Consider the following 25,818-nt stretch of genomic DNA (forward strand, 5'->3'; position numbering starts at 1 on the left):
TCAGTTTCGAGCTCTACATTCTAGAATATTCGATCAGACCCTCTAACTAGTACACGTCGACGTATCCATTAGCTGGAGTGCCCACAGCATTCGTCAAAACTCCCCAGCGAAAGCAAAGGCCTGGCCAAGAGCATCCTTCAATAAAAAATGATCGAATCGAGTGAACATCTCCCCGTATCGATCTTTCGCTCTCACATCCAAATAATGCTGCGGTCACACATTTCACATTACTGCAACCATATACTATGTGCGTCAAATCAATTTGTACGTGGTGGGGAGTGACCATGGTGCCCAATGTTGATGGAACGGTGATTTGGTTTTTATGTGGTAGGTACATATTTAGATGAGCTTCCGCGCACTTGATGCCTCTTTGATCCAAAGATATGGTGAATCAATGTTGCTATGAACCGCTATTGATGAAACAGATGTGTCATCTTAAAATTCCTAAAATCCACGGTGAATGTTCTCCGAAGGTGACGGTCAGTTAGACAAGCAGGCGCCGAACAATTTCCGACGTCCAATACGTCAATACTGACCAATTAATCTTGGCGCCAAACTTGGCTACAGTTAATCCCAATGTGTCCGCGGCATAACAGTTTGTATCTCTGTCGCTGGGCGCGCGTCCTTGACTCGGCGGGGTCGTTGACGCGGCGCCGCGGGGAGGCGGGCCCTACATTATGCACACGCGACACCGGGCTCCCTACAAGACACGCGCCGAACCCTATCAGTAGGGTTACTGCAAAAAAAGACAATTCCACCGATTGGTGGAATGGTGGCCCGTGTTTTGAAATTTTTTTGCGAACCGCCACTCACATTCTCGTTCAATTTGGACCCCGTTGCACAATTGAGTTTGTTTTGGGGGCAAGTTGTGAGTGAGCATACGTAAGGTTGTTTACTGTTGTGAGCGAATTGCAACATAAAGTCACTTGCAAAATGGGGGGCTACAAAGCTAAACGTATTAGCAGATATAGGCGCTAATAAGCACTAATTTAGGCTCATTGTGAAAGAGCTCTCGACAGCCCTGTTAACCCGTGTGTGACTTAGCTTAGAAAGTGCATTGGCACATAAATAAATACGCCGCAACGGCACGCGTGGCTTTAGAGACGCGAAACGCCGTAACCACGTCTGGGGCATTGTATTGTTGCAAAATATCAGTATTGCGAACTAGCGTGACTGAATCACGGTGTCTGCATCGATGCAAAACAGATACAGACGGTGGTGTATTTTAAAAATATTCGATATTCCAACGGCGAAACCACTGAGACGGTTGAACAATGACGAGGCAGACAAGATAGAAATGTTTACGAGATCTGTCTGTAATGCTCTCGGAATTTGGTATGAACTTAGGACATCGAACGGCTTAACAATATCTTTTTTGTCAAAAACAATATTATATTCACAGATAATTTACTGATGATGATGACGAGAAGGCTAAAAACAAGTAACTGGACCTTGGGTTTTTAACATATTTAGTCATTGCAATGTATTGTACTGTTTGCACATCTTAATGGATTTTCTTGTTGCATTTTGTCTGAAGTAGGTAGGTACGCCTGTTAATGTGAAAAATAACATCAGGCGAATATTCCGATACATTTAAATAAACCGCGAAATAAATGTTCCTCATTTATTTGCGCAGAAATGACATGACAATAAAACGTAATTACTGTTTAAACTGCAAACTAGTTTTTAAACCTATTAGGAACATTGGTGCATTCTTAAAATAAAAAGTGCTAAAGTGCAATCGCGGGTAATAACTCTCGGAATGTTAATGAAACATTCAAGGCAAATTGCCCGTTCGTGGTCCCCTAAGTAATGAACTAACGACTGAGATGATTGAAGCGTGGACATCGGTGCAAACAAAAACACAACTCTACATAATGTGTGTACACTGATATTGCTGAGGATAGACAAGGACTTCCCGCCACCATCCCAGAGGAAATTAGCTTCTTATGTTTCACGCGTCTCCCTCCCTCCCTCCGTTGGCTGACAATTGAATCTCCACGTAAATTGGTATTTTTTGCGACTAGGATTTGCCCGCTGCAATTTCTTTAAGGTCCTGAGCACACGGCCTGCGTGGCGTGGCTGTGAAGTGACCCTGGCGGGACTGCATCGCGACTTCGCGACGCGCTAGCGATACTGGCAGTCGTGACGGCCCTGAAAGGGTTATTGTCAATTCTTCACAGTTTTTTTATGTGTGATGCATTGATAGTAAATTCGTCATAAATGTAAAAACGCGTCTATTCGTCGCGAGAAGTATACGACCGAGTAATCGTAAAGCCTCGTAAGATGCGTCAAAAATTACCTAATACGAGGGCGGCACTGAAAATTTCGGGAATCAAGAAAGTGAAACAACATTGCTATTTAAAAATGTATTTATTGCTTTTTAAAGTATTCTCCGCGAAATTTGACTCATTTTTCCATACACGAAACCAATCATTGAAGCAACCATTGCATTCGGAAGTTTGGGTCTCCAAAATGGCCGTTTTGTAGGCTTCCACAGCTTCTTCAGGTGATGAAAATCTCTGACCACGCAATTTATTCTTTATTTTAGGGAAAGTATAGAAATCATTAGGGCTTAGGTCGGGGCTGTACGGCGGATGGACTAATAATTCTATGTTTTCTTGCTCTAAAAACTCTTTTGTTCAGTGCGCGGTGTGAGAACTCGCATTGTCGTGATGGAGGATGATGCGGCGGTTGCAGTTCTCTTTACGGAGTTCAGAAACGACCTGTGGCAAACAAATGCTAGCATACTAATCTGCATTAACCGTTCTTTGTCCCCCAAGAGAAATAGTCGCAACATGGCCGGTTTTGGAGACAAACGTGGCCACCATTTTTTTTGCAACACTCCGTGAACGAACAATTTTTGTTGGCTATAATTCATTTTCGAACACCCAAACTCGTGACTGGTTTTTTGTTTCGGGTTCGTACGCGTATATCCATGATTCGTCACCTGATACGATGTTGTATACAGCATTTGAGGATCCTGCATGTAATCTCCCGAGAGTTCTGACGCACCAAGTAACGCGAGCCGCTTTTTGCTCTTCACAGAGCGAATGCGGTATCCATCGGGAAAACAACTTTTTTACACCTAATTGTTCATGCAAGATTATTTGTATTTGACTCATGCCAATGTCTAAAGTTGCCTGAATTTCGCGGTATATCACATGTCGATCTTCTTCAATCAGCTTACGCACAGCATCAACGTTTTCTTAGGTGACTGCAGTTTTTGGACGACCTTGACGGGGATCATCACTGAGCTTGACACGTCCACGTTGAAATTCAGGAAACCAGCGATAAATTGTGGTTTTGGATGGGGCTTCATTACCAAATGCAGAAATCATCCGGTCAACACACTGTTTTTGTGTTAAACCACTTCAAAAGTCATAATAAATCATCGCTCTTGAATTTTCTCGAGTCAATCCATTTTCTCAACGACTAAACAAGTTTGACAAGACCTTGTGATACGACCGAGAATCTTTTTTTAAATAAATAAATGGTATACGATTTTTAAAACCCTGGAGTTTGCAATTAAATAGATTTTAATATGACTGGAACAGTGGAAATATTCCATTCCCGATACTTTTAGTGCAGCCCTCGTAATTTTGACTAAGGAAAACCTTTTACCTCTAAACCAGATCACTTTGTGGGTAGATTAAAGTCCAAAACCACATCCAGTTGCCCTACCGTGGGATACCATAGGTTTATTCGCAGTTTCTTCACAGGTTCAGTATTTTAACATGCTCAAGTGTGCGAACCAAACTTGCTACGTCATTGGCCACTTTTTTCGCAAACTTCTAACCTACATTGGCGTAACGGTGCCGAGTTCAGTTAGATAGCGATTCCATATTGAATTGAATCTTTGACAATTGACCGCCGAGATGTTATCCGAGTCAAAGCTCGCAACACGATTCTTTTTAACGCTGGCAGTGATCGATTGTGTCTATAAGGAAAATAGTTAAAATAATAATTTAACTGTCTTCAGTAGATAGTCTTTCTCACGCTTATACTTTTTTATTTAAGTATCAACTCACATCAACGCTACTTGCAGTCATCGCTCTTTTTTGTAGCGGAGGCTTCAATCAGGTTACTCGGGCGCCGAAGCGTTTGATCAATGCATGTTACATACCTCATTTTATGGTTAGTAAATTATTTTTGTTCCGTGAACCGTCTCAAAATATCGAAATAACCATACGATAATCGATTCAGTGCACATGTTACGTGTTTCAGGGACCTCATAAAGCTGTGTTTCCGCACTGCGCCTATTATAACTGTTTTACGACTGTCGAGTAGGTATCCTCGTGCACGTTACCCACCAGGTTTCGAGTGCCCGATGTCTTGATGCTAAACATGTTGCAGTTTAAAAGTATAATCACTCGTGTTTTATGACGGTTATATTCTGGGTAATTGCACCCCGCAAAGCCTTAACCCGACCAAGAAAACGCTACCTAATACCGCCGCTGCAACGATTTCTTTACAGCCAAAATTAGATCCACTAATAAGCTTCAACAGCGATACTAATCTTTTAAACTAGCTTCGATTATACAAGCTCCGTTAGAATATTATTTTACATTGTATGTGGCTCAGTAACAATATATTCTGTTTGAAATATTTAACCCTTTCACGGCGAGGAGGGCGTGTTATGTACCTGATATTTATCGCGAATAGATCGAGGTATAATGGCTCTTGCAGGGCCGGCGTACACGTTTGACCGCCCGGGCACTATATCAAAGTGATTGCTGAAACATTAGGTCGGGCTACGGTCAAGTTTCCCCCGTCTAGACACTTACTAACTTTTAACTTGATAGCTGTTTAACCGTGTATTTGGCCTCACTAAAAATTGTTACGTAAATCTTAATTATTCTTTCGTCGCTTTTGGATTGTCGGACGGGTAATGTATGCGACAAAAAGGTTAAAGAAAGTTCGGCAGCTATTTATGGCATGCCTATTGGGAAATCCTGTACAAGTCCGAAACAACGGTAGGGATTACGCACACACCATTAGCATATAATGGTGTTATTTGCATTCCAACACGGCGGCTTATTTTACGCCCGTTTATTTTTCAGAAATCCAACCAGTTCGCTGCAACCTAGTAATGTATGCAAAATACCGCACATGATTGGACGTCGGCCGCTTTTTTCATTTTCTTACTTCTCGTTTTTGACTTGTACAATTTTTATTGATGAATTATGTTGTTAAACAAATGTATATGGTCATTAGGTAAATAAGTAAAATAAGTAAGTTTAATTCTGAATAAATTCCTGATTTGATTAGCATTCATCGTTTGAATTAGAAACGATCTTAAAAAACGTTCAGACCAAATATAACAGCGTGTATTCTCTTAAAACAGTAACTGTCCGTGTCCCCATTATTACAGTAATGCCATCACCCAAACTTCCTTAAATCGATTTAATAACTCAAAATTGGGAATTTCATTGTCAAACGAATACGATATCGAGTAACTCGGGCGACTCTAGGCGAAGACGAAGGCGGGAAAGAATTTCAATAAGTTGTTTTCATTCGCAAATTGCGCGCCACTGCGACACCTAATGGAATAGGAATCTAGGGGGCGCATGCCGGCCGTCTGTGGAGACCCAGCCTATATTGGATTATAAAGAGCTTCTATATGCACGATCTTGTTTTTGAGAGGCTGTGGCCGGCGGGCCCGCTTCCTTTTAACTTTTAAAACTCTTCTTCCTTATTGAAAGTCTCTGGAATTTTTCGCGTCGGAGTTTTGTTTATCTATAACGGTCGAAAATAATGATTCATTGATCTTTCTTTAATGTCTATCTTCTTCCCAATCTTTTTAATGTATTTCAAGAAGTTTTTACTTTCTAAATGAGTCCTCTACAATATAATAGTGCACTAAATTACTTGTATGAAATCATTTTAGCTGATAATTGCTCACTAAAAATACAAAGATAAATGAACAGCAACTATTAGTTTATTTCCACGAAGGCATTAATTCTCGCGTTGCCGTCACTATGGTGTCGATGAAGAAGGATCTCTGGGCGGTGGTGAAAAATGCGCCTGCCGCGTTATTAGCATCTTGAGGACAAATTGGTATGCTGGAGTCGCTCTCCTCAACCGCCATTATTCATTTATTCATGGGCCCCATGTAGTGGGGGTCGCTCGAATTTACTTTGATATATGAAATTACATTGTCGGGTAAAGTTGGAGGGCACTGAGATGCGAAAGAGTTGGAATTACACGGTACTTTTTACGTAGAGTTCAATTATTTCAAATGCTATTGAATGTTTGTGAATATACTCGTGTGGTTGTTGGCTGGTTGGTTACATAGTTGTGTTACTAAAATTATCACCAAGTTTATCTCTCTTGAGAAGTTCAGTCTCTATCAGCAATGAAATGGATATATTTTACAGTCTATTTATAACGTGATTAGATAATTTTCAGTACAAAGTATCTTTGACCGTATGACGTAACTTCGCAACATCGGTAATAACCGATTTTTGTTGCGAAGTGCGTAGACTGATAATGACCTAAATTCCATTGCGGTGTGGTCACTAATTAACACTCGGCAACTGAGCACAGTATGCTGCATTCTTTCACATGTACTTGCTTCGTTGTGTAAATACAATTTGATTTGAAAAAACAATAAAATGGTTTCGTTATTTTTGAGTTAAGATGAAGTGAAAGCCTGAAGTAATATCCTAAATGCTACATCATTACTAAATCTCTCACACACAATATAGGATTGTGTACACAATTTACTAGTACAGAAATCTCAATTCAATAGTCACGCATATCCTTTTTTGGTAGAAAGGCGTAAGATGTTAAAATAGCCTCAGAAAGCGGCACAAGACAAACTTAGCCACGGGTGTTCCGAAGTCTATGAGGAAACTTAATCTATGAATAGTAACCACTGCCTGAATATAATGAATTTACCAAAGCATTATCCGTCTAAATAATCAAGGCCAGCCATACATTTGTCAACTATTATGCAAATACGCTAACGGTATTCTTGGTGCAAAGGAATGCGGAAGCGTGTTTTCCAATAAAGCGGGCAATAAACGCGTTCTTGCGACCGCGAGCATTCAATATTTGAAACATGTGGATTGTGGCTGAAATGAAAGAATGCACACACACAGAGAGCTCCATCAACATTGTCTGGTAATAAGTCGGCCCAATAAAAGTGCGCTAAGCTCATACTCCCTACTTAGTCGCTGAAATCAAAACCGAGCCAAAATAAAACAATTGAACAGTCAAATCAGTCACGGTTCGTTGAACTCTGCACTTTATATGGTAAAATTAGCAATAAACTTTTAATAGACGACATTAAACGATCACCATGACAACTGTTGATGTTATATCACCGATCATCAGACGACATTTTATGTTTATTGGCTTCTGAGGACGTAATTTATGGTATCTATTTAATTCAACTCTTGTCTATCTGTCTTGTGTCGTTTCGTCGCGTTGGCATTACGTTCAAAATTTTTTAATGAGCTCTGCTGTTTCATTCTCTAATGAATTTAGTTGGTAGGCTTACGCTAATTCATTCATTACATTTTAGTAACTGTTATTTGGTCCAGCCAGCCTACCGTGAAATTCAACGCTGAAAGTTGAAATCTCTCATATATTAACGTACATATATTCTTGTAATGTAACAAACAATTTGACTTTATACAAGTGTAAAACGGTATTTTTCTGCTTTAACACTAATTGAGTTTCTTGAATATGTGTTGACAAGCGGCTGCTTTTTTTACACTAAAATGAGTCCGCGTTTGACCTCAATCTCACCTGATGGTTAGTGATGATGGGGTCTAGACGATACATGTTTAATTACAGTCTCGCCTACTAATTGATTCACTTTTGCCTGTAAAGTCATTATAAGTTAGATTTTATTACAAAGGGAATTATGCACCTTTTCATTAATAAGTTTCCGATTTTTCGGCTCAGTTACATGCGCTATGAACACAGATGAACTGAAGTAACAGCGGCTGGGTATTTATTGGCAGACAAATCGTTCTACGCTCCGTCTAAGTCTTTTATTACGTTCGAAGCTCTACCACTGTTCTCCAAGTCACTTCTCTACACACCCCACTTAGGCGGTTATCACACTGCGCCGCGCTCCGCCGCGGAGCGCGGAGACAGATTTAATAATTGTATGCAAGTACCTCAGTTTGTACGGCGACAGATTTAATAATTGTATGCAAGTACCTCAGTTTGTATAGAAAACACGCGCGGCACTTCACACTGACAACGCGTCCGCGCGCGTGATTTTTTATAAGAAAATCACGCGCTCCGCGGCGGAGCGCGGCGCAGTGTGATAACCGCCTTACGGTATTCGATCTAGTAGTGGTAGTGCTCTTTGTTTGGGGTGTGCTTTCTTTTGGGAATGCGAGAGGTCAGTCAAAAAAAATTACTATGCCGAATTAAATAATAACACATAAAAGCAATCTACAATAATTGCTATATCAAAATGTACATCAAGGTGATAGTCAATAAATGCTAATGCTATACCCAGAAAAAAAGCTATCGTGACAAAAACAACGCGTCCTTATTTAAAAACGCTATCAAAACACGATCTTTTAAGTCGAACATTGACACACAATACACCCTTTTTATTGTAGTGGCCATGTATTTTTCATAACATAATACGGGTATATCAGGGGCGAGCCGTAAACATGTCTTCAATAAGGTCCCGGAATGACCCGCGCGGCCCCGGGCGCCGCATTGTTCCCGCTTCATAAAATTACGCGGCGAAAGAGTGAGCTCCTCAAAGACTTATACATAGGGATGCAACTGTATCGGCCGGCCAATGATATCGATAATACCCGAAATAACGGTATTTTATCGATACTTACGGAAAAAAATCGAAATGTAATGGGTTTTAATTAATTTCTTTGCTTCCTTCTTATAAGTTAAAATTCCTAATGAAAAATTTGGATAAATGCAACCAAATTATCAATAAATAATATAGATGATCGCCGTTTTGATATTACACATTATTGTTGTTATTTTGGTGGGGTTGAAGAATATCGATGTTAAAAACATCTCGCATCACTAACTACACCGTGTCGTGTACTACACCAGTGTAATATGTAAAGACGCCGGCACCGTGTTTGTAAGCACGCCGCATAAAACTGTTGTTGTTCTCCTCTCCTCTACTGTTTAAATTCTTTAAATTCCTTTTATGAAGTGCAATGTTCTGCGCTGTGTATAAGCAAGATGCGCTTTTTCTTATTTCGTGGCTTTTAACTCGAGTCTTTGAGCAGCAAACGGCGATAGTTAACAAACACCATTTTCTCCAAGTTAGATTATTTGTATCTAGAAGTTTAATTCAATTTTTAATACAAAATTAATAAAGTTCCATCTTTTGATAGTATGTTTCTGCGCTAAAATATTGCTTAAAAGCTTTCCGAGACACGTACTAAACTAAAACATGCAATGGAAAATTACTCTGTGGATAAGTTCAATACCAATAACGTTAACAAAATATGCGCACCTGCTCTACAACATGGCCCTGCTAATTAATTAACAATGTCTGGCCACAACGCAAAAGGCCACCACTTAAACCCGACTGCATATACCTATGTAAATAAAACGCTCTTTTTGCGGTGCATCGTCGGCAAACAATTTCTCAAACATCGGGAGCTGACTGCATTCTATACTGACCTCTGCCAGCTGTCAACATAAATCGTGCATCCTTATGCGGTCTGCGCAAGATTCAATATCGCACATTAACAAACGTTATCCCGCTGCGTTATTCAATAGAATAATTTAAGATTTCCTCCAACCAGTCAATGTTATGCTACAATAAGATCACGTCATATGCCGGTTCCGGGCCCCTACAATACAACTTTTATGCAGTTAACGAGCTCGAATTATAATAGATGTTTACTCGGGTTTGCTTGCACTTGGTGCGAGATAAATTTGTCGAACAGGTGCGTATCCCTCAGATATAAATAAAAACCGGTCGTCCACCAGCCGTCAGGGTCATATACGACCTTACACGGCGTGCACTTTATTAATATTCACAAATATAGTAAACAATTTTATGCTGGTTCATTTTTAGGGCTCAGAGAAATAAATAAGTACAGCCTTATTTATTGTACGTATTAAAATGTTAGCTGTTAAACAGTGTGTGATCGAAAGTAAAAAGAAAAGAGTGCTCAGAATAAAGTAATATGTAGAGCGCTTATGAATTTTTACGTCTCAATTTGCTTTAAAAAGCTAACAAGACACGCACCGGACCCGTATTTACACGTCCACATTTATTATACCGCATACGGTATAATGATCTGGAGTGGATGACGTCCCGCCCTACGGACTCCCGGCTCTATAGCGACTCCACAAAAACGCGCAATAAATTACCAAAGGGATGTCGTTAACGATATTAACACCCATCACCGTATAATAACCATCTCTTATCGGTATCAATCGAATGTCGTTACTGTGAAGTGTCAACAATGAAGTCCGGCATCTTCACACATTATTAACATATTTTTACAGCCCTTAGCAAAACGTCAAGACACAGAAGCTGTATGAAAATATATTCTTCCATTTATTTATTCTCTAAATACGTTTAATCTTTGAAAGTTAAGTAAAGTAAACCTCGGCTTATTCATTTAACGAGGTAAACATTTTATTGAGATCGGTTTTTGAATTTTTTCCAATTATAGTCTGTACCAGATTCAAGGGGAGCTTTCGTGCTCTCGCATAATATAATTTATTTCCAAATAAACAAATGGCTGTCGGCGTGAAGATAGTAATTTCTCTGCAGGTTTGTTAAAAGTAGACAATGCATTTTGTCTTCAAGATGTGGATTTTAATGGACGCCTTGTGACTACTGTGTCTCGAAGACGTCGGGGTTGCGTGACATTCGCGGCGGCTGCTAATCGCCGCTGCGGTCGTTACCGGAGCCTTGTATCGAGTGTGCTTTGCCACGGATTTCTCCGTCTGCATCTGATTTGAGCCGATGCAACTTTCGCTCCGGGCACGATCTCGTTCATCGTCTAACAACGCCGCGCTGCAGTGCAATTTCTTTTTAATCTCCTACCAGCATTGTTTTCCTTTTAGCGGTATATTAACTTTTCTAATACCGCTAAGCTGTTTACGTTCAGAGTAGCCGGCCAGTTTTCAGTTGGGCAATAAAAATATTAAAAGAGTTACAACACTCGTCCGGGTTTGTTTGATCGGCGAATACGGATATGGTTTCGCTCGACGCAAAGTTGAGAGTTTTATCGCAAATTCGCCGGCGGTCCTTGTTAATTTCTAGGATTTCAGGTAACAGACCTGGAAATGAAAATAACGGGAATTCAAGTTCAGCACGTCCTCATACTTTTCGGACTATGTACCGGGCACGTTTAAATATTGACTTGAACTTTTCCACAAGGCCAAGTTTAAATAAAAAGATGATAATCACGTGACCAAACATTCGGCAGCCAACACCGGCTGGGGTACGCGTCTCTGTCCAAGAATTTCGACAGCCCTTGCCCAACCGGCCCAGAATGCAACTGACCTCTGAGACGGTTCTCCAAGTAGGTCGTGACGAGTGCCTAAACACGTCAGAATATAAGCCATTTGGATATGTTCCCATATTCCCTTATTAAACACCTCGATGGTAAAATAATTTATTTACTTTGTTAACGTATGATTAAACACAGTCGAGCAAAGCAATTATACACAAGATATTCTAAAAGGGTAATAAGTAGTTAAGCCGAGCTTCCTATTTACTCCGAAGCGTTAAGATAAAAAATGCCAGCACCTTTGTATTTAATTATCCATCTGATTAAATAGCCGCTTAATAATCCCGCTCGTTTCTTAGTTAAAAAGCCATAATCCGATCTGCAATATTCCTTGCTATTCGTAATTAGTTCCTGTATGATAATGAGTTCGATAAATTACAATATTGTTTCTAAAGGCCAGCGTTACGGCTCATATACTACACGCCAGGTTACCAGCCGTCTAGCAACCGTCTATTATTATAATACGGTGCTCACTTATAAATAGATTGTAAATAGATTCGCGCCTCGGTTCAGACAACCTAGCTAAGTTAATTTTATTCCAATTAGGAGTTCGATAATCTGTAAGTGGGTATACTCGTATTCATTGCGGTGAGAATTGCCCTTGTATCGGTATAAATTAGCGGCTTGCTATTGAGTATTGACACCCGATTGGGCTTTTATCTTTGACATATCTAAACTTTCACTAGCGAAAGCAGGTGATTTCGTTCCCGGGAAGCCCCAAATTTTAATTCCATTTTTAGAGGGAAGATTTAATTTTAACGAAACCCTGTAAAATTTCAAGTTACTATTAAAATAGACGAATTTTCATATCCCTAGAGTGTGATTGGTCCACGGAAAAATTAATCCCCCATTTCCTAAAAGCTCCAATTCTCTAAGTAAAAGCATGAAAACGTTACTGATAAACAGAGTTACTGTCGTATTTATAATATTAAGAGACGTATCGCTGAAGACATCTTGTATTATGTCATCGATCATCCACTTATGTCTTTATTCGAAGATTTTAGTAATCAAGTAGAGAGCCTGATTAAACTATTTACTACTCGTAGCACATTTCGAATTACGATCAATAGAATCTATTCAAAAGGTGAGATGTCGCTGAACTAAAGGACGCTGAGATTGAAATGTAGAGGTAAACAAATATAGGTGGAGGCGTATCGACGCGATACAGTTTCATTGTGAATATTATTCCTCGGGGAAAAACTTAAACGACGTAGCTTGTACTCCTCAAGGAAGTGATTGAAAGTTTCTAGTTTTGATATCGCAAATCGGCATCTCTGCCCGGGGCGCGCATAAAATTCGAATATTTAGTAGTCCCGTCGAAGTTTGCTCACTTAGCGCGAACATTGTGCTTCCACTCCCGCGTCCGTATCTCGGCCAATAATGTTTTTTTCTTCCCCACAATCTTCAACGATAATAATTTAAAACGTGTTTGTGTACACAGCGATCGTAGCGCCGCCGACCGGAAGCGAGAGGGAACTGCCCTCAGGTCCACCAAGGGAGGGATTCTTTAATGTTGGGGAATAAATTTTAATGATATTAATTTCCAAAGAGCCTCCATCAGAAGGTTCGTTTATCGGAGGAATGTTTCATAACGACTTCCTTTGAACCGTAAATGTAAATAAATGTAATTAGGTGTTTCAGTTTTGTGTTTTTATAGCTGTAGTTGTTAAATGCTTGATTAACTGTTACGATTACAATATTTAATTTATCTGCTAATTGGTCTTTTAACATTGTTATTCTAGTCACACAAAACAACATAAAGATACTACAAAATCCTCATAAAAAATGTACAAAAAGAAAAGAAATAAACTCAACATCAGCAAATTTAATTGCGTAGCGTACTACAGAAATGTTTTTTAATAATTCTCCATCGGAAAGTACGTGTTTACTTTGTTTTTCTAACACGGCAAGTGCGAATTTATAGAAAATTAATTATCAGCACTCGTATCGAGTGTCAATATTATTGATGATTCCCTGAATATTCACCGGGCGGTGATAAAACTTGGTTTCCGCCATTTCCACCGATTACACTGAATGCGCGCCCGCCACATATGCATCGCAGTTTCTCGGAAACGGCGCTTGGACTGTTATTATTGTTTCAAATCAACCTACATGTCGGCGCGGACATTCAAAGAAATTAAATAAACTTTATCATTTTTATTCCGTACTCGACATGGCTTATTATTTTACGACGTGTGTTCAATTAATCAAATCAGTGGCAATTAAAATGTTGTATTTTTTGTAACCAGTTGACTTTTGTCGGCTTTTCTCTCGCGTTTCGACTACGTTTGCGTTGAAACAGTGAATGAAGTGTGTAACTGGTTATTGCTCGAGATTCAACGAGGTTTTTTATTCGCCAATGGAAAAGATTTATGCATAGCTCAGACTTTGGGTATTCACAAAAGAATAGGTGAAGGAACTATCAATTTTTGATATCAGAATCAAAATCTAGAGGCTTAAACATGTTTATAAATAAAGTCCTAAACATTACTTACATTTTAAACTGTTCAGGTGATCATTTATTGTATTTTCAAGAGACAGTTAAATTATACGTTGTTAGTTTGTATGTTTATCTCACACGTCTATTGTATCGAACAAGTTGATGTATGTAGAAAAAGTAATTGAAATCGAATCCGATTTTTTTGCCTGAGCAGTTAATGGACAACACGCATAAGTTGTAATATTAAGTTAAATTATGACTTAATTTAAAGTTTAGATCACACACATTACACTAGTTTTTATTTCACCTCAATCCATCCAGTATTACCGAAGATAGAGCCTCGAGAAGTTTACGGACTTTTTAAAATTTTCAAAAATTTCCAATATTCGCGCGTGACGTCACAACATGATTTTGCAGCCCCCGCACGTTAACCCATTTACCACTTTTTGTCTTTTTCCAACTAAAATAAAATTTTACCTAACTGACAACTGTTGTTAGTTGTCATCGTTCAATCACATTTCAAACTAGGCGCTAAAAAGTAACCATTATTATAAAAAAAAAAAAAAAAAAATAAAATAATTTATTTCATAACCAAGAAGATGGCGATTTACAATATTGTACGATGTATTAATTACTTAAACTACGATTGACAATCGTGTTAATTTTAAGTATGTCCCTGCCAACTAAACTAGGATTAAACCTGTATCTTAGATGACAGTGATTCCTCCAGGGTGATGAAAGTAATGTAAGTTAAGAGAATCAAAGGAAGAGTTTAAAGTAAGTTTACAATTATTAAGGTTAACGGACAATAAATAATAAGCTAAAATAATAAATTCATGTTTGTGGTGCAAACGAGCACAGGAGCTGTGGGTGTGTAATGTGGAGTGTAAGTGTTGTTGAGTGTGGTGAATGTGTATGGTGGGATGTGAGTGTGTTAGATGTGATTTCGCCTATGTTAGTTGTTTAGCAAGCTTTCGGTTTCTTTATAATTTATTGTAAGAAGGAACTTTAGGACTATTCGTTTAACTTCAAATTTGTTATATAAATATATATGTAAGGTGTTATTAAGTTTGTTATATAATTTGGCGCTTAGTGCACTATATTGTCTTTTAGCCCAACCAGTGCGACATTTGATCAGAGGGCAAGCTCTCATTGCCCCTCTACGCCTAGTCGCAATTTGAGGGTCAAACGGTAGCGAATTGTGCTTGCGGAGAACCGAACGGAAGACCGCAAGTTGCCTGACAGTGAGAACTTGACACTCGTTATACAGTTCAGCGGTTGGGTACATTCGTCGCTTTCTGGTCATAACCTTAAGAACAGCGCGCTGAGCTCGCTCTAGTTTTATCATAGCCGTCTTATCGGCACCACCCCATACAGGGATGCAGTAAGAGATGACCGACTGGCATAATCCAAAATAGACCGTAAAAAGAGTACTTAGATCGGCCGAGTTTCTAAGATTCTTAAAAATGTAAATAAGTTTACGAGTTCTTTCCTTGACAGTTTTAATTTGAACATGCCAGTCGAGTCTCGCGTCAACATGAACTCCCAGGTATTTAACGCTCTTTACCGACTCCAGAGGCGCACAATCACATGAACTCTGATCATCGTCCTGACAAGTATGGACAACCAAGCGGTCCGATTCAGGGTCATGATTAGTAGCTCTGGCGATATCGAAGCGAATGAGTTGCGTTTTTGTCAAATTAAGAGTGAGAAGATTATCAGCCAGCCACTTCATTACGGAACGAATTGCATTTATAGCATTTGCTTTGGCCGTTGACCAGCAATCTCCATGAACAAGTAGAGCGGTATCGTCCGCATATGTAAATATGCTGCAGTTGTTTAGTGACATGTTACAAAGCTCATTTATGTAAATGAGGAATAATGTGGGTCCCAGAATGCTACCCTGTGGGACTCCGTAAGAGATACGTTCTTCTTTACTGACTAAAGACCCTATTTTCACACACTGAGTGCGGTCGGAGAGGTAGCTGGCAAAGACATCAAGAGGAACTCCGCGGATACCGATCGATTCGAGTTTAGATAAAAGAATTGGGATAGAAACAGTGTCGAAAGCCTTTGACAGGTCTAAAAATATGCCATAGCATTTTCTTTTATTGTCTACATTGGTGACAAGGGTTTCCGTTAATTTCAACACAGCATCTTCGGACGATTTGTCATTACGAAATCCAAATTGGTTATCTGATAAGATCCCATGGCAGTGGAGGTAGTTTTTTAATGATGAGTTCAGATAACGCTCAAAAATCTTCGATAAGGCAGTGAGGACTGAGATAGGCCGGTAGTTTGTGACAAGGTCTCTGTCACCTCCCTTATGAATTGGGTGGACTACAGCCCTCTTAAAAACCGCAGGGAATACTCCTTGGGAGATGCACAGGTTGAATATGTGAGTTAGTGGGCTTACAAGGCGATGGCAGGACTGTTTAATCACTCGAGCGGGGATGTCATCCCAACCAACAGCACAATCTGATCGGAGATTCAGAATCAGTCTTTCCACTTCTGACTCGTGGATAGGGAGTATAATAAAGGAATTCAACGAAGTGTTGTTTGTGCTTATGTGATTCGGGTTTACTGGCAGAGAAGCAACAGGGAATTTAGATGCCAACTTTTTNATATCAAGAGGAACGCCGCGGATACCGATCGATTCGAGTTTGGATAAAAGAATTGGAACAGAAACAGTGTCGAAAGCCTTTGACAGGTCTAGAAATATGCCATAGCATTTTCTTTTATTGTCTACATTGGTGACAAGGGTTTCCGTTAATTTCAACACAGCATCTTCGGACGATTTGTCATTACGAAATCCAAATTGGTTATCTGATAAGATCCCATGGCAGTGGAGGTAGTTTTTTAGTGATGAGTTCAGATAACGCTCAAAAATCTTCGATAAGGACTGAGATAGGCCGGTAGTTTGTGACAAGGTCTCTGTCACCTCCCTTGTGAATTGGGTGGACTACAGCCCTCTTAAAAACCGCAGGGAATACTCCTTGGGAGATGCACAGGTTGAAAATGTGGGTTAGTGGGCTTACAAGGCGATGACAGGACTGTTTGATCACTCGAGCGGGGATGTCATCCCAACCAACAGCACAATCTGATCGGAGATTCAGAATCAGTCTTTCCACTTCTGACTCATGGATAGGGAGTATAATAAAGGAATTCAACGAAGTGTTTTTTGTGCTTATGTGATTCGGGTTTAGTGGCAGAGAAGCAACAGGGAATTTAGATGCTAACTTTTTNGTAAGAGATGACCGACTGGCATAATCCAAAATAGACCGTAAAAAGTGTACTTAGATCGGCCGAGTTTCTAAGATTCTTAAAAATGTAAATAAGTTTACGAGTTCTTTCCTTGACAGTTTTAATTTGAACATGCCAGTCGAGTCTCGCGTCAACATGAACTCCCAGGTATTTAACGCTCTTTACCGACTCCAGAGGCGCACAATCACATGAACTCTGATCATCGTCCTGACAAGTATGGACAACCAAGCGGTCCGATTCAGGGTCATGATTAGTAGCTCTGGCGATATCGAAGCGAATGAGTTGCGTTTTTGTCAAATTAAGAGTGAGAAGATTATCAGCCAGCCACTTCATTACGGAACGAATTGCATTTATAGCATTTGCTTTGGCCGTTGACCAGCAATCTCCATGAACAAGTAGAGCGGTATCGTCCGCATATGTAAATATGCTGCAGTTGTTGAGTGACATGTTACAAAGCTCATTTATGTAAATGAGGAATAATGTGGGTCCCAGAATGCTACCCTGTGGGACTCCGTAAGAGATACGTTCTTCTTTACTGACTAAAGACCCTATTTTCACACACTGAGTGCGGTCGGAGAGGTAGCTGGCAAAGACATCAAGAGGAACTCCGCGGATACCAATCGATTCGAGTTTAGATAAAAGAATTGGGATAGAAACAGTGTCGAAAGCCTTTGACAGGTCTAAAAATATGCCATAGCATTTTCTTTTATTGTCTACATTGGTGACAAGGGTTTCCGTTAATTTCAACACAGCATCTTCGGACGATTTGTCATTACGAAATCCGAATTGGTTATCTGATAAGATCCCATGGCAGTGGAGGTAGTTTTTTAATGATGAGTTCAGATAACGCTCAAAAATCTTCGATATGGCAGTGAGGACTGAGATAGGCCGGTAGTTTGTGACAAGGTCTCTGTCACCTCCCTTATGAATTGGGTGGACTACAGCCCTCTTAAAAACCGCAGGGAATACTCCTTGGGAGATGCACAGGTTGAATATGTGAGTTAGTGGGCTTACAAGGCGATGGCAGGACTGTTTAATCACTCGAGCGGGGATGTCATCCCAACCAACAGCACAATCTGATCGGAGATTCAGAATCAGTCTTTCCACTTCTGACTCGTGGATAGGGAGTATAATAAAGGAATTCAACGAAGTGTTGTTTGTGCTTATGTGATTCGGGTTTACTGGCAGAGAAGCAACAGGGAATTTAGATGCCAACTTTTTCCCAACATTGACAAAGAATTCATTTACATGATCAATTGATGCCTTAGTATCACCAGCATTCTGAATCAACTCATCGGGCGATTTATGTAAGCGCTTTGTATGGGTAATTGTTTTGACAACGTTCCATAAATGTTTGGGATTATTTTTTGCCTTTTCAAACTGGAGTTTTTCATAAGAGATTTTTACTTTTTTCAATAAAGATTTACAAAAGTTCCGATATCTATTATATGTAGTTTTTAAGATGTCATTTTCTGGATCTTTTCGTAATTTTTGATGCATTGAGTCCCGGTTGCGAATACAGCGAAGTAATCCCGGCGTGATCCAGGGTTTAGTAATTTTAGACTTTCTCGGGATGGATCTAGCAACCTTGTGTTTGTTAACTACTGCATTTATTAATGAGACAAGGTTGGTCGAAGCCACTTCTGGATTGTTTTCTCTGAGTATGGAATCGAAGTTTGTATTGTCAAGTTCTGTTTTAATACGATCATAATTAATATTAAAGTTTGTGTTAGAAGACCGTTCATTAGGGTTATTTTTTAAATTAAGCGACAGAAGAATAGGGTAATGATCGGTGATCTCGGTCTGTATAACAGCCACTGTGGAAGTCAGTTTAGTTTTGAGCATTATATGGTCTAAACAGTTACCATCTCTAGTAGGGAGTAGATGTGCTGGGAAGAGACCTGAAGATGCCATTAAATTCAAATAATCATCAGAATCGGGATGTACATTTCCTTGCTTAATATCAATATTAATATCTCCCATAATAATTACATTCTCAGAAGAAGTAGACTGTATAGTATTTTCAAGACTATTAAGAAATCTGTCCAGTTTGTCATATGAAGGAGAACGATAAATAGCAATGATGGAGGTTCTACCGAATTGACATATCAAAGAATTTGCATCCATTATTAAAGGTTCGGTAACACAGCACTTAATAGAAGTTTTTATGTAAAGAACAACTCCATCATTTTGTATAGGATTCTTGCTGGAAGAGTGAACCGAATAGCCATCAAGGTGCGGAAGAGAAGGATTACGTTGAAGCCAACATTCCGTCAAAACAATTATATCATAATCTAAGGTGGTTGTCGTCATAGTAGCCAAAAAGTTATCGAAGTTTTTACCGATGCTTCTAATATTGAGGTGGATTATTGTGAGTCTTGAGCCATCTGTAGATATATAATCCTTACATTTCTCAGGGGTGCAATAGTATAGCTGAGTGACATTGATGTTATCAATGTCAGTAACAATGTTTTCTAGGGAGGCCATTTTCTTTGGTCAACTGGGTTATAAAAAAGAGCAGCAGGCATAGTGCCTACTACTAGAGTGAGTAAGATATAGTATACTATTGCGATTTCCTTCAATGTCGGGATTATAGATTTTCTTGATTTATAAAAGTTGGTTAGCATCGGCTGGTTAATAAAAAATATGATCTGATAAGTAACATATGTAATCACATAAGTAGGGGCTAATTGAGGCGATGGATTTTGTGTAAAATGTGTGTATGTTGTGTATGTGTGCAGTTTGTGTGAAATGTGACTTTGTGAAATTGTTTGGCTGTATTTACTATTAACAATTTGATATATTTTACTTAACATTGTCCTTAATAAAAATGTGTATCTAATTATCATCCTTAAGCAAGTCATGCAGACAATTCTCAGTTTTGATATGGACATATGAAGAGCTTGGATCTTTGCGGAGGAGCACTCGACCCCGTGATGTCCAACAAAAGGAATAATTATGTTTCTTGGCAAATTCACGGGCCTGAAAAAACAATTTACGGGTAGAGAATGGTAAGTGCTCGTCCACATAGATCGGTTGTAAGTCACCATTTCCTCTGATATGTCCATGGTTAAGTCTGTCCGATCCTTTTCTGCTCTTATTCCATCGCCGAGCGGAACTGAGGATGTTGTCCTTGACTTGAACGGAAGTAAATTCGGCGACTATCGATCTTGGTGTCCCAGGCTTCCCAGGTCTACGGTAGACGTCTCGTATATCTTGGTCTTGAATCTTAACATCCAAGATAGAGCCTAACTTTTGAATTATTTGAATAAGTTCGCATTCCGTTTCTTTTTCTTTGTTAGGCACATTGCGAATCTCAATGGATGAAGATCTCGACAGCTGTTGTAGTTCGTTCAGTTGGTTACCCAAGGAGACAATATGTTCTTTGGTTTCATTTTTCTCAAGGTCCAATTTCTTGATTTTACATTCGATATCTTCGAACTGTGTCTTCATTGAAGAGATCGAGGATTCAATTTCTGAATTTGTTTTATGGATTTCAGAGCACTGTTTTTTCACGTGAGCGACGTCCTCGGTTAGCCTCGCCATGGAGGCCACCTGTTCCGACCTCCAGGAGCTAAGCATCATCATTATATCTTTTTTAAAATCATCTAGGTCTTGACGTGCTAATGGCTGCTGTCCAAAGTCCGCAATCGGGGGCGAGGCGTCCATTCTGGGGCGTTTAGTGCGTGAAGTTACGTTGGATGTACCTTCCACCTCCTCACAAGTTGCTAAGTCCGGCTCCGATTGAGATTGTGAAGTTGCCAGCGATGGCGAGGCCGGTGGGGTCCGTTGTAATTTGTGCATAATGAGTAGGAAATAAGGGTTAATTTGCTTATCTGTTCGTAGCAGCGATGTTCTTAGCAGCCAAAGCACTGTTTATCCGTAGCGCTGTGATGTCGTAGCACTCTGTTGTCGTAGCACGTCGTAGTCGACTACGGGGCCCCGGAGTCAATGAAGTAGAACTAGTAGTAGTTTCGGCGCGTGACGTCAAGCTCGATTGGTTTCGTGGTTAGCGCGGCGACTCGGGTGCCGTCGGATGCCGGTTCGAATCCCAGTCAGAGCCAAGCCGAGAGAATATCACCATCCAGCTCTAGGACCGCCCAGAGGGAGGAGTCTTTGAACTTAAACGTCTCAAGAGTAACAAGGAATTGAAATTCGCACTCACAGCCAATCAGAAAAATAGACTTCAACACTTTGTGAATTAGAGAAGCACAGGTCCAGCGCACGACCGCTCCGGACCACGGTAGGCGGAGGAATTATGCCACCTATTGCCAATTTGGTGCACTATGAAGCCATTTTTACATTTATGCACTTAAATATAAATTTTCTGGAAAAATAACCAAGTTTGTGTCTTTGTGCTCAATAACAAGTAAATAATCCAGTTATTTGTTAATTTTATTTGGAAAGTTTTCCGGAATTTTCGAAAATTGGTGAATAAATAGATTTCGCTATGTTCTTTCCGAATTTTGTGACCTCGTTTATAGCCGCGCGCGCGCCCGCTTTATTGAAAAAAAAATCCGCCTTAAAAAAGGTTTTTGACAACTACTTTTTATAATTTTTGGGACATAGACAAGCTAAGAAGCTTTGATAAATGTGATAAATTTCATGTTATGTAAGTTAAATAGATTTAGAGTTGTGAAACAGTCAAATTAATGTACCTGCTAAATTGCGAGTTCTTTTTTCTTTGATCATGGCAGGACACGCTGCCGGGTGTCCTAAATATGCTGAAGTATAAAAAAATTCGCGTTGCTGAAGTATACTTTTTTTNCAAAGGCCTCTCGCCTTTGTCCAGCAGTGAACGTCATTTGGCTGTAACGACGAAATAGGAAAGAATGTAACTATCAAAAATCTTCTCTAAGGCAGCATTTTTCCAATTTCGCAAAGAGCGCGGCAATCACACTTAACTAACAGACTAACAGAGAACATAGCGAAATCTATTTTAATCACCAATTTTCAAAACTCCCGGAACACTTTCCAGGTAACCACGTTAATTTGTACCAAACGACTGGACTATAATTAAATTGATATAAAAATTTGGGTACATCTTCTCAAAAACAAAAGAACTGGTGCTAAAAGGGTTAAGTGACGTTTTGACATTTGTAGAGGGCCTTGTAGAAGGGGAGGCTATGGTGCTGAATGTGGATTAACTCGAATGTCATAGTAACTTATTAGACTGCTAAGCTTGATGATAAAAAGAAAAATATTTTATTCAATGTACATAAGTTCTGTCATATGATAATAACTTTTGAATTTTGAATGAAGGTCTCAAAAACATTTTTTACTGAATTAGAATTAGAAAGAAAAAATGTGCGATAGTTCGAATTTTATTGTATGTGTAGTGGACACATAATGAAGTCCGAACTGCAGTTGTTTGTCACGCTGCATTGGTGCGGCTACGCGCCAAAGCATATTTTAGTCGCGCTGAAAAATTTTCTATGATAAGGTATGGTAAATGATAAGTCTTTATCAATGAAGAAGCAGAAATTCAATTTCATATTATTATGTCCTCCATCTAGGCTAGTTTCCGTCGTCACTCAAGGTTTGACTGCATGTCTCAAATTTGGGCTTAATTGAGGTATTTTTTGGGTGAGAGGCATAAGAACTAATGCCGTTTTATATTAAAAATTCATACTTAGAGGTACCTACTCAACCAGGTACAAAGTATTTCCTTGTATGTTAGTCTGCCAAGTCCCGAAATCCCCGCCTCGGCTCCCCTACTAACCATTCTAACCATTGTACACAGATAATATCTTGCATGCTGCTTTTCATGTTACTACGTCACATTTTCAAAATCCGCGCGGAAAATCGCTCCGAGCGGAAGAGCGCACTTTGAGCTTGAATATTTCAGTCATTTTTAAAGATATCAAAAAAGTAAAAATACAGTATTCATTCTAATTTTTTGTAGTTTTTTTTTGCATCTTCAACAAAAATTGTGCGCCATGTCCATTACTAAAGTTAGGAATAGCATCCCCCGTATTCAGCCTCACGGACACACGTAATTGATAGATGTGTTGGAACTTTGTTTTCGTCACTTTGCTTTGTCCTTTTAGATTAATTTCATTACGAAGCAAAAAATATATCTGTGTATTCATTGTGTAGGGTTTAAGTTGCCAGACTCTTTTCGTCTTGACTTCAAATTCAAAGAATATTTCCAAGATATTCAATTTAAAAGATAAGTTTTTCTAGACTACTCAGAATTTACCAAATCTAAAATAACCCAACCCCGACTGTTATTGCTGATTGCAACCGCTCACCCGTTTCGGTCGATCCTTTATTTAAATGAAAACAATAAAAGATAATGAATTGTGGAAAAATAATGGTGTCTAAGGACTAAGTCCCGACTTGTGTACCTGCATTAGCATAATTAACTGGTCCCACCGAGCAACAACAAAGCGTGTCGACGCTGCTGCGCTAATAACTTTCTCATTGTGGCGGACTGACCGTACGAGACTGGGTATAGTGGGTATGTTTATTGTGCGTATTCTATTAGCCGCACGCTAGGCCACCGGTGGCTGCTACGGTAAACCAATGGCCACCAATCATTCATTTTTTAGGGTAAAAACGATACCCTATCACTAAGGCTGAGTTGCACTACCTAACTTTAACGGTAACTATAACGATACCCGGTGCTTTTTGTATGGAGTTTGACAGATTTTAGAAGTTTGTCAAAGTTAAAGATGGTGCAACTCAGCCTAAGACTTCGCTGTCTGTGTACATCATTGACATATATTCAACGTTCGAGTGGCCTTTTGCGAGTAACTTCGAAATCAAATTTTATGAGGTCTTAAAATAATATTATCACAAGCACGTCACAAAAATCTAAAGATCTGTATGACTGCAGCAGTGTTAGCGTATGTAATGCGGGTGTCATATCCTTCACACAGATTTTGAAGAAATTGGGTCATACAAGGATGAAAAAATAAGTGGCTCTCACTTATTTTGCATCAAATGCCAAACCTAGGTGTCCGCCAGTTTATAGAGATGGTGGACGTCAAGGTTTATGTTTTAATACCATAAAATTGAAACGCGTGCCAGCACCACTCAGTAATATTCATAAGGAAAAAGTAATTTATAAGCTGTATGTGTGATTGGGTAAAACCTATGACCTACAACGTTTTATAAGGGCGACAACTTTAACGACGTACTTATTTCTCGTACAGAGTTGGAATTTTACTAAACATGGGACACCACGCAGGAGTTTTATTTTTGTTTCGACAAATGATGGGAGAATACAAATCTATAAATGTTTACGTACACACAGGCGCGTCGCCGTTCCCATAAATCTCTGGTGATAAATTAGGCAATTCATAAGATAGGGTGTGCACGCACGCCTTTAGGGCAGGCGGATGATTTGACGCCAGTGCAGGACTGTGCAGACAATTTGGGGAGAATCTATGACAATGCCACAATTTCAAATGTAATTCCACCTTTACGCGGTCGGAAAAACTAACTAGTAGCAGACCAGATAAACATATTACGTAGATACGTAGTATCAAACATAATTAAATCAATGAACTACGTAGCTAAATTAAATTTTAATTATGATAATTTAATGATAACTAATAATATTTTTGCTTAGAACTAAAAGTAATAATAAAGCTTACACGTGTCTCAATTATCAATTACCGATTGTGATACCTTTCCAAAACAACCAAAACCTTGGTGTTCTCATTTAACTTTAATTGTAACCTGTACAATTTCCGCTTTAAATTTTAATGTAAACACAGCGGCCACTTTTAAACAGTTTCACAACAATATGGGCTATAACAAACTTCTTAGAATTCCTTAAATTACCCGTAGTTTTAACGATCACACCATAAACCTATTTAGTGTTAATCCTAACAACCTAAAATACGTTATTGCTTGCTTAATCGTTAATTATTTGATTACCAATAATTGAATGTATCGCCATTATTATAGTTCGGAAGCTTTTATTGCCAACGAAGGTGCGAAGATGATTTAGGTAAGGGACGAAGTTAATTTATCTATTGCTTCGTTTTTCTTACCTGGAATAAAGTTAACTTGGGAACGGCTTACTCTTTTATTTGGAGCGAATGTTCGTAGAGCCACGCACACGTTTAACGTTTGTCCCATCTTTATTATTATACTATTTCTAATCTAACAAGTTTTCAAAATGATAAATAGCAATTTTAGACTGGACTATCGGATTAGCAGTTTACATCACAAAATGACCTGACCCTAGATGACCTCTACATTAGAATATAGTGATGATGTTAATACCGTCCTGTTTCCAACGGTAGTTGTATACGATTGATTGTTTAAAGACACCCGCGGCACGGGCACCGTTTCTAATGCCGATACACTTACGTCACGAACAGCTGGGACTGACACGATTTATCGTAATGCGAACGTATTCACACTAAACGCTATTTAATTCGATACACAACGCCGTACAACGGTTCTGATGTCGCATTTAAATAATTATTTTTCTATGTGAACGAAATTGTAATCGGTAAATTCATCGATAATTCGGGTGCTTCTTAGAAATCTTTATCACGTGAACATCGACATTTTGTATTCAAGGAGGGGGAGAAGTGTACTGCCGTTACAACATTTAGTTGAAAAGTTTATTTTGAAAGCTTGATTACGTTTGTGTCAAACCTG

The 25,818-nt window shown here is 39.2% G+C and overlaps 1 protein-coding gene across 7 annotated transcripts in view; it reads left to right on the forward strand.

Annotated features, from left to right (window-relative positions):
- mnb (minibrain) overlaps nt 1-25,818 on the forward strand; it is a 146,576-nt gene that overhangs the window by 61,658 nt on the left and 59,100 nt on the right. The window lies entirely within an intron of this gene.

This window comes from Ostrinia furnacalis, unplaced genomic scaffold, assembly GCF_004193835.3.
Source record: "Ostrinia furnacalis isolate ACB-3 unplaced genomic scaffold, ASM419383v2 OfSCF2039, whole genome shotgun sequence".
NCBI classification, from domain to species: domain Eukaryota; kingdom Metazoa; phylum Arthropoda; class Insecta; order Lepidoptera; family Crambidae; genus Ostrinia; species Ostrinia furnacalis.